General features: G+C 37.9%; 1 protein-coding gene and 1 long non-coding RNA gene across 2 annotated transcripts in view; one reads left to right on the forward strand and one right to left on the reverse strand.

The window, feature by feature from the left end:
* SHISA6 (shisa family member 6) overlaps nt 1-14108 on the reverse strand; it is a 344994-nt gene that overhangs the window by 263192 nt on the left and 67694 nt on the right. The window lies entirely within an intron of this gene.
* On the forward strand, nt 1848-8738 carry LOC148126974 (uncharacterized). Its single transcript, XR_015741775.1, has 3 exons — nt 1848-3426; nt 4246-4358; nt 8116-8738. It is a non-coding gene; the product is annotated as an uncharacterized LOC148126974 (long non-coding RNA).

The raw sequence follows: 14108 nt of genomic DNA on the forward strand, positions 1-14108 counted from the left end.
TATTTTTATCCCTTTGTTTGAGATTACAGAATTTCTCATAACATGCTTTACAGGTAAAAAGCGGTCCCCAGAAATGAAATGAGATGTAGATGGTAAATAACATGCCCGTTTTTTTCTGACTGAATGTGACCTAATTAATATTGAAAGAGATAATTTTTCTGAATGTCAGAGGAGCTCCCTGTTTACATGTGTAACAGTGGTACAAGTCAGTGGTGGGATTCAATTTTTTTTTACTACCAGTTCTGTGGGCGTGGCTTGCTGGGAGTAATGTGGCTTGGTGGGTGTGGCAGAGGAAAGATACTGTAAAATCTCCATTCCCACCCCACTTCAGGGGGAAGGTTACTACAAAATCCCATTCCTCCCCACCCCACTAACCTGCTTTCCAGCTCCATTCTCCTGCACAGGGCAACCAAAGAAGACCCAGCTGATCAGCTGAGACTCGGGAGGCAGAGAATAGATGGGGTCAGGGCCAGTCAGAGGCAGTTTTTGCCGGTTCTCTGAACTACTCAAAATTTCCACTACCGGTTCTCCAGAACTAGTCAGAACCTGCTGAATACCACCTCTGGTACAAGTTTAGGCAGTTCAGTTTTCCCCTTTAAAGTCAGTTACAAAGCAAAGTCATGTAGCCTTTCCAAGAAAGAGTCCTCAATAATACCTGCATGGTATCTTATAATAACAATAGCACTTAGACTTACATACTGCTTCACAGTGCTTTACAGCCCTCTCTAAGAGTTAGCCTATTGCCCCCAACAGTCTGGGTCCTCATTTTACCCTCCTTGAAAGGATGGAAGGCTGAGTGAGATTTGAACTGCCAAATTGCAGGTAGCCGGCAGTCAGCAGAAGTGGCCTGCAGTACTGCATTCTAACCACTGTGCCACCACAGCTCTTTCAATGTAAAAGCAGTGGTGGGCTGCTGCTGTTTTGGAGTGGTTCAGGCAAACCGGTAGTTCCGACTATCAGCTGGCCCTGCCCACCTGTCCCTGTCCTTTATTTCCTGCTTTCTAGCTCATCTCAATTGCATGACAGAGCTGATTTCCCCCTCCTCGCTGTTCTACTTACCATTGCTGACTTGGAAGGTAAGCAGCTGAGCTTCTACATGCTTCATTTACAGCGCTCCGTGTGCTCACCACACCAGTTGTTAAACTGGTTGCAGCCCACCACTGTGTAAAAGTCTTCATCAGTTTGAAATGGATGCATAAGCAATAAGAAAATCAACCTATGAACAAGATATGACTTAAAGGGCCCTCCTGGAATTTGCTGTCCTCTGGATGGGTTGATACTACAAATGCCAGAATTCTACGCCAGCAATGCTTAGCTGGAGCTTCTGGTAGTCATAGTCTAAATACACTGAAAAGGGGTCAAATTCTTTTAAATGTGCAGGTACGCATCAATGCAGAACTACATGGCCTTGGGTTATTTACAAAAAATACAACAATTTAGACTTTGGTGGCTTTTTCATAAGCCATCAGGGCTTACCCAGCTGTGTACCAATTAGATCTCTTCGCATTCAGATTAATGAATGCTTTATTCACTGTAACAAATGTCACAATTTTCTTTTGTGGGCAAAAGAATGTGGGCAGGTGAAGAGAACATAAATATTTATTTATTGGTATGTAAAACTTAAAGTGGCTACATAAACCTGATAATTTAAAGCCCTTAAATTTCTCATGCCATTAAAATCAATCTGGCTGTGGGGCTATTTGGAGCATCAAAATATATGAGTTAGATAAATTTCTTTATTTGCATTTATAATGTATACATTATCAGTGATAATGTGAAATTTCACGTTATACTTAAATATATTTTCATATGGTCATTTGATCAAAAAAATAACATTTATTGTGTTATGCTCTGAGTCGATGTGAACAATAAATCCTAAATTCAAACACAGCACAGAGTGATGCAGGATGATTTTAACTTACTGGAAGTAAAATGGGGACCTGTAAATAGTGTTTTTTTTTTAATCTTTCTCCAATTTGCTAGATTCTCTACATGTGAAAGTAATTTTCTTTCAGATAACCAACAATTTTCATTTGCATTTTCACTTGATTTTCTTTCAGGCAGTTTGCTCCATCTCTTCATTCTTTTAATCCTTTCTCTTCTACCCTTCCTTTCACAACATATTCCAATCCTACATTCTGTTTTTAAATGGTAATTTGGTTTCACAATTAGCACTTTACTTAATAACCCCAAGTATTCTGATATATTCAGAATAACATTAACTTCAAGGTTCTGCTTTGTATGTATGTTTGTATTGAAAATATTACTCAATTGTTTGGTATCTATTTTTTCTCTTTGTTTTTGTAAACAATGTCCTTCCATGCCTGCTGATAGGTGCTGAATGAATTTGTTAGTAAATAAGGCAGCTTCATTTCTCATCATGTTCTGGCCTGGTTTTGCTGTCTTGACGATGTACCTGTCAATCATTAATCATAGTACTAATGTCTTAAATAAGAAAAGAGGTGAAGTAGAGGCTTTAGATAGGGGTAAAGTCATGTCTGATTATGGTCATGTCAAAAAAAAATGACATTTTTTCTTATCCTAACATTAAATATTTGACACTGGTAGTCAAAAGATGGAGTATTCTGAGAAAAAAAGGAAGAAGAGAAAGAAAAAGATAACAGCAGTAGGGCTAGTGCTGCTACCAATTCAAGAACAACAATAATCCCAAAGTAAAGCTAATGTGTTTCTATCTATGACTAAGGTGGAAGAGAGGTGGTTATGAGAGACGTTTTGACAAACCTCAAAACATCCTTCAGACAAACTGCAAAGTCATCAATGCCATCTTTTGCAAAAACCATGAAGGCAGTATTAAGTTTAATTGTAAACAACATTTCTACACAGAGTTTTTGCAGGGAAAGTGGCAGCATCACTAGGGCCATTAGAACCATTAATATATCTCATTTATGCTATTTATATGCACTGATGCATTGCGAAAAACAGAAGCGCTAGAGACATTCCAGGACTAGCAGCCCAATGATGCATCTGAAAAGACATCATCAGATAGGTTTCACAGAGGCTAGAAAATCTAGCAGCAAAGATAAGCTTCTGGACCACAAAATAGAGAAAGTACATGCCATTATTTGTCAAAACTCAACAAATTATGATGAATGACATAAGTAAGGTATGAGTTTACCAAATATCATTTTTAACAATATCTTAACCTATCACTATTCTCATGATTAACCTTTCAGCATTTTAAGGTTTTCTACTTATAGTGGTGGATTTTTCATGGCATTTTGACCTGGGTTCAAGAATTTGCCCACATCCATCCCCAATGAACCAACCTACCTCCAATTCTTCACTGCTAAGAGGGAAGGGGAAATTGCTGGGTCATATTCCCATTGGCTATTGGGAACACCCAGAACTGAATGCATGCCATCATGGTGCAGTGGATAGAACTTGGAGCCAACAACATTGAGATTGGTGAGTAAAGGGGGAGGGAAGGAATATAAAGACAAAAAGACTATAAAGGACTCTCTTATATGAATCTCTATTTCATGGCAATGGAAATCAGAATGGCATGAATTAGATAGCAGGTAGGTAGCTGGTGGGCTAGCAGCTTAACCATATTGCCGTGGTCATGTAAAACGCAGCATGCAAGACTAAATTTGTGAGCATCAACTGCTTTGTTTGCCAAATCTATCTTGTTGTAAAGAATGCTGTATCAATAGCCAGACCCTCATAAATTCACATTGGAAAAATCACTGCCCACTCTTATCATAGGTTCAAGGATACTAAGCTTCTTTTGAATAGATGTGCAGAGTTGGGCTTGTTGTAGTAGTAACTTTTCAGGCCTTGGCTTCCCTGACATCTTGCAAAGACCACCAGCCAACAAATCATATCTTGAAATGATATCTCCAGAGCCAGTCTCAACCATAGAGCTTCCGCTATTTCTTTTTTCCTGACTTAGCAAGTCATCACCCGTTTGCCGATTTATTTTCTGTGTTCAATGCCTACCTTTGCCCAAAACCAGTTTCCACTACGAGACTAATTCCCACTCATTGTTATTTAGCATCTCTGAGATGCTTCTCTCAAATCACAGTTGCCAAAACCTAGAATCTACTATATAGTAGCTACTGCTGCCTCTCTGCCAGTATCAGATAGTTTCCTTAATATTCATAACATTATGAGCTACTTCTACTGCTTCTTGTTGTCAAACATTTCATAAGCAAAAATGGTACTGTTTCTCTGATAAAAAATGGAGACGTTGTGAAACAACTTTTCTGTTACATTATCTTTCAGAATGACTGAATATGAATTCATGAAAACACTTAATTTATTAAAGTATTGGGATTCTACATATCAAGTGACTATCCATATGTAAAATTCATCTAGAAAAACTTTATATGAGGCAAGTATGAAGAATAGTAGATTATTCTGAAGTGGAAATATAAAGCATAACTCTATTGGATAAATAGTAATAAAAGTCAGATGTTCTAAGTTTCAAAACAACTGCATCAGAATCCATAATGGAAACATTTTTGCTTCTCTTTCCTCAGTTTTTCAACAGGAAATAGAATTGGTTAAGCTGTCAAAGAAGTTTATTTGCACACATACATATATAGAGTTAGGAAAGTGGAAAAAGAAAATACAGAAATTGGATTAAGGTTAACACATGGATTCCAAAGATTCCAGAGGACATTTATTGGAACTGGAAAAATAATACATTAGGAGTGGAAATAACTATCCTGTAGTAGTTATTTCCACTCCTAATGTAACTCTTCCTCTTCAGCCAGCTGTCTTTCTGGTTCTATGTTTTTAGAGGCAGATGGTCTGAGAAAATTTCCCCCTTTCAGCTTTACTACATAAAAAGCCATTCAGCAGACAGAAACTGATATTCTCTTCAGAACATGGTTTCATAGACCCCTTTAGTACAGCTGTAGAGACCAAACTAATCTTTAGAGAGATGCAGCAGTAGCTGAGAAGCTGGCCAATGCAGGGAAGTGAATGGTGAGACCGAAGAAGGACAAGGTAATAGACTGGCTCCTTTAACTTGTGCTCTTCAAAAATGTACGTGAATTTTGAGAATGTTGAAGTGACTCGATCAAGTCATGGTAAAAAATATAGAGCATGAGACAAGTACAATGGGATGAGATTTGTTTGGCAATTATCATGGTTAGTCACCTAAATAATGTGGCCAAGAGAGAGTCTAAATGAGCCTTGGTAGAAAACATGTCAATCTTCCTTCCTTCCTTCCTTCCTTCCTTCCTTCCTTCCTTCCTTCCTTCCTTCCTTCCTTCCTTCCTTCCTTCCTTCCTTCCTTCCTTCCTTCCTTCCTTCCTTCCTTCCTTCCTTCCTTCCTGTCACCTTGCCTTGCTTTGCCTTGCCTTGCCATGCCATGAGACATATTCCACATTTTCTGGAGTTTGAAGATTGAAGGCTTGCAAAATTGTGCATAAAATGTCTTTTGTGATTTCAGGCTGAAATGGTATGTGCAAAGTTGGTCTATCTAGCTAGGAGTGTCAAGTTCACATCATCACAGTGGTGTCACATGATGTATTGGGACTTTCCCCTCCTTCACCAAACTGGGCATGGGTGTGGCCAGTGTGTGACACATCCAGCCCACAGGCCAGGAATTTGACAGCCCTGATGTAGACAGTTAGAAATTTGGAAAGAGTTGAATGATAAAAAGAGGCAGGCAGGGAGGGAGGGAGGGAGAGAGGAAGGGTCATATAGCAGGTTTAATAATTTCTCCATTCATATTCTTGAATACGAACTAGTCAGTGTGACCAATTTAAATATGGATAGGTTACTCCCACAGTTGAGAATCTAGCTATAGAATTGGCTGGATAATTCTTGAACAGTAATACTTATACAGATTATGAAGAAAAAAGGAAAGTGAAAAATAAACCATTCCAATTTGCAAGTTAGTCTTACAAGTATACATCTGATTCATTTAAAATGCAGGCTGAATATAATCTTCAAGGATTTCTACATGTATCATTCTATTAAAATGTTAGAAATAAGACATTTGGACAGAAGTAATCTATATGTTAGACAGAAATATTTCTTTATTTTGAGAATTGCACAAAAGCTCCAGTATAGCTTTAAAATATTATACTAATATCAAATATTAGTAATAGTAAATATTACACAAATTAGTAAATCCAATAGTGAATGAATTTAAAGCTATAGAAAAAACACAGGATGCAAAATGACTACAACATTATACCAAAATCACCACAGATCAAAGCAGAATATTTTTCAGAGAGTTGAAATACAATCACTCTGATTGCAACCCACTTTTCACAGAATGGATGTTACTGGATTTGTCTAATTTCTATAACTATCCATGCATTCCCAAATTTGGCTTGGGGGGAAGGGGAAATTTCAGAATGAAAGGGATGTGCAAGGTTAATTTAGGGGAAAAGAGGAGAAAACTGATGACAGCCTATGTTGTATCCTAGTAACTGTGTATTAATTACCTATCTTTCTCCTTTGTTTTGCTATGTTAAGGTACAGTCTGATCTTAATTTTTTCCCAGTCCAGGTAGAACTTTATACATTTGAGTCATATTTTAGTTCAATAATTTCCATTCTTCTTGTTGCTGCCTCATATTGTGTTGATATCTGAGTAATTTTCTAAAATGTTTGTTTTATTAAATAAGTAACAGATAAATTCAGCACCTATTTTTGGTTGAAATGGTCTTCATCTCAAGTAGTCAAATCATGTCAGGAGATTCTCCACATGGGGAACTGAGGCTGGGCTTCTGTATTTTATAATGATACAGAATTTGATCTATCACTTTGTCTTCCTGTTTCCACATGGTTTTTGTATAATTTATCAGAATCAAATGTAAACATCTCCCAAATGCTCTGCAGTAATCTTTAAACTTGCAAAAATGTAGACTGATGCAAATGTTGCTCTTGCTACTGATCCCCATCCTGCTGTAGGATACATTTTATTTACAGGATGTCGTTCTTTACTGATTGGCTCAGACAGTTATCATTTACAATTACTATGTTAATGAAAAAGTAATGGTAATGAAAAAGAAAAAAGGAAAACCTTCACAAGTTTGTGAAGCAGAGAAGAGCTGAAGTCCAATTGTAAACACGGTCACAGTTTCATTTAGCGACTTCTTCACTTATTAACCAAATTGTAGTCACTAAACAAGATTTACTTAAAGTTTACAGACAACTCCAAGCAATCAGCATTCAAATTAAAAACAGACCAGTTTAAAACAATATACCATGTGGTCTAGCCACATAAAAGTAGGAATAATGATTAAAATCAATGCAAGCCAATCCATCATCCAGAGAGATAATCATAACAACCCACTCCCCTAGCTTGGTGAAGTAAGCACGTTTTCCCTGTTTTCTGAAGACAAGAAGGGAGGAGTTATTAGAGATCACCAAGAGAGTTTGCTGGAACTTAATGCGAGAAGGCAGTCCTGCAGATATCTATGTCCTGAACCATGAAGGGCTTTAAAGTTGACAACCAGCCTTTGAATCACACAGTCAGTGTAGCTCCAAAACAGACAGCATGCAAATCATCTGTCCTGTTGAAGTCCGTGCCAGTGTAGCTTTCAAATAGTCTTCAAGGCCAACCTCATGGAGAGCTTATTCAACCAAGAGGTGAGTAAGGCATGAATGACATTGAGTAATGTCTTTATGAAATAGTGCATTATTAACTCTCTGCAGGGCACATTAGCGAAAGCAATTGATAAGTTGCTATGCTTTGTTTCCCTCCTGCATCAACAAATATCACCATCTGGTAGTAAAAATTCCACTTATGATAGTTGGGGCCAGAGAAAGAAGCAGAAATGAGACCACTGTTGGCTTCCCTTCAAAGTCCCTAAGCCTCCAATCTTCTGGGTTGACTTAGGGAATTGGAGAGTTTTTGAATAAAGAGGCAACTCCCCTTCTCTTGCCATCTTTCCAGTCCCTAAAGCTGTTAGAGCTGATGGGCACAATGTGGCAGGAGGGAAACACTCCTTGTACCAGACCCTACATTACAGTTGACAAGATTTGGGTGACTGTACAGAGTGACAGAAATCACCCTCCACTTATAAGTTGCACCTTCCTCCATGTTAAGTCAAACTGCTTTTAAAGATTGGTTTATTCTTCTTATGAAAGAGTGGTAAATATGTATTTTAAATTGCTTTACAGAGAGCTAAGAACCACCGGTGGAGAGGAATTGTGTCATGTAACACTGCATACACAGGCCTGTTTAGATAATTTTTGAACATGGACAGAGCACTCTTATGGAAAACGAGTGTAGAGAACGTTGAAGATTATTTTGATGGAAATAGGTAAGATCTGATACCAAAGCAACAACATATTAAGTCCACAACAGGCAGAAAATATGTGGAAGAGGCTCAGACGGACCATTCCCTAATTTACAAGAGCTGCTGTCAGTAAAAATAATTCACCTTCCTACTGCCTCTGGAGTTGATTTCCTAATCCATTCTATATGGTACAGGTGACAAGGAGTAAACTTAGTAGTCTTTGAGAGCACTAAGTATTTGAACTTTAATAAAATGTATTCTGGGATCATAGTTGCAGGTAAGAAAGATTACAATGAACTTTCCAATATCCACTAGAACATTCTATCCAAATATAGCCAACTTTCCCAATGCACACTATTATCTTTATAGAACATCCTGATATTTTAGAAAAATAATCCATGTAGACTTTCCCTGAATCAATAAAATAAATATGATGTCTGTCTTATAATTATTTTAGTGGTATATTTTAGAAAACTATGCCTATTGTACTTTTATGCTAATATCTTCATTCAAGCAACAAGCTTATTTGTAAAACTTACTTATGAGTAATGGTGAATTCTAAAAATAAACATACTGCTTAAATGAAATTTATATCTCTTTTTATGTAGGAAATCTCTTCATGTGCCTTATAACTTATCTTTCAACATTTTAAATATAGTTTGTATGTATCATTTGAAAATAGTAGTTATAATCGTAGATTTTTCCTTAATGTATGAAATCCAAGGAACTCATTTAGATACTTATATTTATTTCCTGCCTTTATTATTTTTTAAAATAATTCAAGCCAGTTAACAGACCTAATATTACTTCCTCCACCTATTTTTGCCACAACAAGAGAGGGGGGTAGGAGGGGGGTGGGGAGAGGGAGAGGGAGCTTAAGGTGGGACTAGAACTCAGAGTCTCCTGACTTGTAGCCTAGCACCTTAACTGGCTCTCAATGCTCTCAAATACTCCTCAAATTTCTCTCTACCCCATCTTCAGATTACAATTACATATTCTTATCAAGCTTAATGGCCAGTACAACCTTTTCTCCTCTCTTATGGTAAGCTGTCATTCAAAACCTTAACCACCTATGCTTCAATTGTAAAGCTAATTTTTCAAGCAGAAGTCCATTACTCAGTCATTTGCCAAGGAAAGTTATGATCAGATCAAAATTTTGTCAGGTTCAAATAGCTAATTGCAGAGTTAACACAATAAACAATTTGATTTCATCTCCAACTCTACAAAATCAATTCTCTCTTTTAATAGGATTTTTTTTAAAAAAAGCAACTCTATAAAATAAAGATAGAAAACTGTTTAACAAAACCCCGTCATGTTTGATGTGTTTCTCAACTCTATTTTATAGAATTCAACTGCAGTAATGATAGTGCTTGATGGCTTTTGCTATTTTCAGATGTGTGCTATGTGGTTTCAAGAAACGTTCATGTTAAAAATAACACTTATGAAATCTGCAGAAAACATATATGTAAAAAGTTGCATTGATTAAGTCTCTTATTACTAATACTGTGTTTCTCACAAAATAAGGCCGGGCCTTATTTTTTTTTGACCCCCGAAAAAATGGCTAGGTCGTCTTTTCAGGGTGACTTAATTTCCTCCCCCACCTAGAGTGGTCCATACCTCACCACGAAGCTGCTTCTATCGGCTAACAAAAGCTCCCTGAAGGCAGAGTCCCCAGCTGCTTCAGGGCGTGGCGTGGCTGCTTGTGTCCCCTCGCCATTAGGCAGTGTCTTTAGGGAGATGGAAGCTCCCCAAGTGCTGTCACCAGCCACTTCAATCGGCCGGTAGAAGTGGCCTCAGGGCGAGCATACACACACACTCCCCTCACCACGAGGCTGCTTTTACCGACCGATCGAAGTGGCTGGTGACTGCACTTTGGGAGCTTCCATCACCCGAAAGAGACTGCCTAAGGGGACACGAGCAGCCATGCCACGCCCTGAAGTGGCTAGGGATTCTACCTTTGGGGAGCTTTTGTCAGCCGATAGAAGCAGCCTAGCGGAGAGGGGAGTGTGTGTGCATGTGTGTAAAAAGTTGCATTGATTAAGTCTCTTATTACTAATACCGTGTTTCTCACAAAATAAGGCCAGGCCTTATTTCTTTTTTGACCCCTGAAAAAATGGCTAGGCCGTCTTTTCGGGGGTGTCTTAATTTCCTCCCCCACCTAGAGTGGCCCATACGCATGTACCTCACCGCGAAGCTGCTTCTATTGGCCGACGAAAGCTCCCCGAAGGCAGAGTCCCCGGCTGCTTCAGGACGTGGCGTGGCGCGGCTGCCCGTGTTGCCTCACGGCGAGGGGAGTGTGTGTGTATGCACTCATCCCGAGGCCGCTTCTACCGGCTGATCGAAGTGTCTGGTGACTGCACTTGGGGAGCTTCCATCGCCCCAAAACGACTGCCTAAAGGCGATGGGACACAGGCAGCCATGCCATGCCCTGAAGCAGCTGGGGACTCTGCCTTTGGGGAGCTTCTATCAGCTGATGTTCTATCAGTAGATCGGGGTATTCTAGCCTAGGCTACCTGCAGGGCACACCTAAAGGGAAGTTTTCTCCCCACCCACCCCCATCCTTCCCCCCCATTTCTCTTCATCTTGTTTAGTTCTAACAAATGACGTGAGAAATGGCAAGGAAACGCATGGTTTAAATAGGCCTAAATTTTGGGGGTGGGGCTTAATTTCACCTCATGCCTAGAAATCATGCTGGGCCTTCCTATTGGTGGAGGCTGTATTGTTGGAGAAACACGGTAACATGGGAAAAATGTAAAGCTGACATATATTTTCTGGTTTCCTTCTGTCTGTATCAGCGTTTCCCATGTAATGAGAATATATCTCTTGCTTCAAGCATTCTTCTGGTAAAATATTCATCAAATCCTGCCTCTGCCCTCCTTTTGCTGGTCTATGACGATTACAAAGAAATCAATTATTTCTTTGTGTCCAAGCAACTCTTTGTAACAATACTTTTGTGTGAAGAATTTCTTGAAACTAAATTCAAAAAGTGTGCTAAATGAAACCAAAGTGAACTAAAGTCAGCTGTGTTAGCTGTTACAAGCTGACAATGAATGCAAACATAAGCACTCTAGCCTGCATTGGAATCTGTATGCCAAAATCTATGGTTCTTTGCACTGCCTGTTTATTGGAAACTGTAGCTTCTCCCATGAAGAGTTGCCCCTTCCAAGTTTCCTTTCTCAATCTGGCCAAATCAGTTGAGGACATGGGCATTTGATGAAGTGGCACAGTGGGGAGATCTTAATTGCATTTCTTGAAAGATCTGAGACCTGACAGGTCTATCATATTCATATGGACTGGGTTCATTCAGTGATAACTGGAAACTTACAATGACATAAGTATGCACAAACCTGATGAGAAGATATATTTTATTTCAGATATGCAACGGAAAAGAGGCTAGCACTGAACCTCGAAGATCATTTGCAGCATTATTTAAAGATTAGAGATATGGAAGCAGCAGGACCATGGAGAGCACTCAGCAATATGAAAGGAAAACAAGACTATGTAAGGCACAGCAGCCTGTAGTTTTCAGGAATTTATTCACCCATCAAATTTCTAGTTTGGATGCTATCCAAGCCAATAATTCAGCAAATTAACCTCTGTGTACTAAACATTACAGAGTATGTCTATCCAGCATAACCATGAGAGTATACCAATAACTTAAAATTACATGCAATATCTACTACACTTACATTTCATCATGCATGATTCTTTTATTTTGCTGGAACAAATGGTGCTAGAGAAACAACATAAGAGCGATGTCCTTATGTTCATCATCTAGCCTCTCTGCTGAAAACTCAAAAAGAATTTCCAAGACATTATGTTCACACAAACACAGAGAACAAAAAAATACTCAGTCTGCATGTGTACTCTTCTCATATGTCCTCCTGTTTTTCCTGTCTTGTTTACAACTTATGTATAGTAATCTAGGAATGCTGTAGTCCTAACGTAACTTACATAAATCTGTTCCCTAAGGAAAAGATACATGAAATGTGAGAAACATCTTATTTGATTTTCAGTCACATTATAGTTTCTGATTTGAATGTTAAGATTTCTTTTGATCATAAAAAGCCATTTGAAATAAAAGAATGTTAATTAATTTGTTTACAATATTTACTGATTTGCTCTATCTATATAGCCAACCATCTTGCACAAGCCCCCTTGACTCTGGATTCTTCTCACAGTTAAAAATAATAAAACACAACACATGCAGATAAATAGCCAAAACAATAACAACAAAAACCATTAAAGCAAATTAAGAGCAATTTAAAAATTATACAGAATTAAAGCATGAGGAAATAATTATCTACTGAGGACTTGCACCATTTTTGTGGAATGAATCTTCAAAAACCAAGATACTCCCAATGGCAAATGAACAAACCAAACAAAATTATGACCATTTAAATATGTGAAACCAAGCAACTCTCTTTTGTCAACAATCAGTGTACTGACCATGAACAAGACAGAGATATACAGAGATCATATAAAGACGCCAACCAGAGAAGAGGTTCTTCAAATAGCAAGTTATTATCATACCAGGCCATGTTTCTGGTTATAAATATATACATCAAACCTGCATATTTTATGAGCTACCAACCCAGGTTTTCAACAACCAGGTATCAAGGAGAAAACTGGGAAGATAGGAAATGGGATGTTGGGAAACAGAGAGGGCCATTTTGTAAACAATTTGCAGCTAATTAGAACAAAAAAAAGTCTGAGAAAATGGTGGTTCCAAGCCTATTACAGAATAAAAGTATAAGAAAGAAACACAGAGTTTAAAACTTTGGGCCATATAAGAGAGAGAAGTATATAGAAGCTGATTTTTGTCATTAGGTCAAATTGTATCAGAAATCAAGTTTACTCTTCTATCCAACCTTCACCTTTGGCTTCAAAAGAAAAGGTTGAAAATCTTTTGAGATGCATTGTAGTGACTTAGAGAAAAGCCTGAAACTGTGTAAAAGCGTTCCAATCAATTTGGGTTTTTTGCTCTTGGACTTGACCTGCAAAAGTTGAGATGTTATTGGACATAAGGCCAAACAAAGCTAGTAACTTGCCTTTAGCTTGGCATTCAGAAGACAAGCTCACTTTTTTTGTTCTGCAATTAATTGAAATGATACTATTCCAATATTATCCATTACTGCTTTTAATCTTTTAGGACAGAGGTCATCACTCTAATGTTCTTAAACTATATGGGTAATTATATGTTTAATTTGTATCAACCACTGACTACTTTGAGTAATTTGTATTTTTTTAATTCAGTCACAAGCATAAGGCAAAGATTGAAATGCCAGCCAGAGATAATAGAATACAACAATTCCTTTCCATTTGAAGAGATATATATGCATTTCCTTCCCTTTCTACTGAAAATGGAAAGTCCCAATCAGCATGCAGAAGAAAAGGACAAGAAGAAGACATAAAAAGACAAGCACAACACCCTGTCCATAATGAGAAAATATGATTTGTTTTAGGTCTGAATCTGGCCTGAAAGTCAGAAATGTAAGGATATCAGGAGCATATTAGCTATAATTAAATTGTTGTACATACCAGGGGCCAATATGTATTTTTGACTTTAAAGGTAGTTATGGCAAATTTTATGGCTCAAATATTATCTACATAATAGCTCAAATAGTATCTACATGTGTGTATATATGTATTGTCTGTCTGTCTGTCTATTTATTGTATCTATCTATTTGTCTACTTTAATCACACAAAAGAATGAATTGCTAAGGAACGTCTTATTAGGATAATAATGTGTTTTGAATAAAATTAGAAACTATGGTCAGTATACAGGATGACCTTAAAAGATGACCCATTACTAAGGTAACAATCTGATAAATAAGGTTTGAGCCCAGACCAAGAAAATGCTTTACAAAAAACCACC

Source organism: Pseudonaja textilis, chromosome 2 (genome assembly GCF_049901715.1).
Source record: "Pseudonaja textilis isolate UNSWEBS1 chromosome 2, rPseTex1.2, whole genome shotgun sequence".
NCBI lineage: Eukaryota > Metazoa > Chordata > Lepidosauria > Squamata > Elapidae > Pseudonaja > Pseudonaja textilis.